This window comes from Geospiza fortis, unplaced genomic scaffold (assembly GCF_000277835.1).
Source record: "Geospiza fortis unplaced genomic scaffold, GeoFor_1.0 scaffold128, whole genome shotgun sequence".
Lineage (NCBI taxonomy): Eukaryota > Metazoa > Chordata > Aves > Passeriformes > Thraupidae > Geospiza > Geospiza fortis.
This window is the reverse complement of record NW_005054420.1, coordinates 1,879,038-1,879,346: the sequence shown is the minus strand read 5'-3', so window position 1 is coordinate 1,879,346 and position 309 is coordinate 1,879,038.

Here is a 309-nt window from a genome sequence, read left to right as displayed (position 1 = left end):
AAACCCAACACCAGGATCTGCTGCCCAGAGGAGAGAATAATCATGGTTCTGTCCCACCGTTGGCATTGGAGGAGCCAGAGGGCCTGAATTCAAAATGATTTGGACAAATTGGGGAGTTGGCTCCAGAACAACCACCTGGAACTAAATAAAGAAGAGCATGAATTACCAGCCTCAGGAAGAAGGTAAACACATTACTGCAAATGGGAAGTAATTAGTGAGGCTGAAAAGTTTATATAAATGTAGCTGGGCTTCATTTTTGTAGTGAAAGCTCAGTGCTCTGGTTAATTATTTGGCCCTACCGAGGTATTC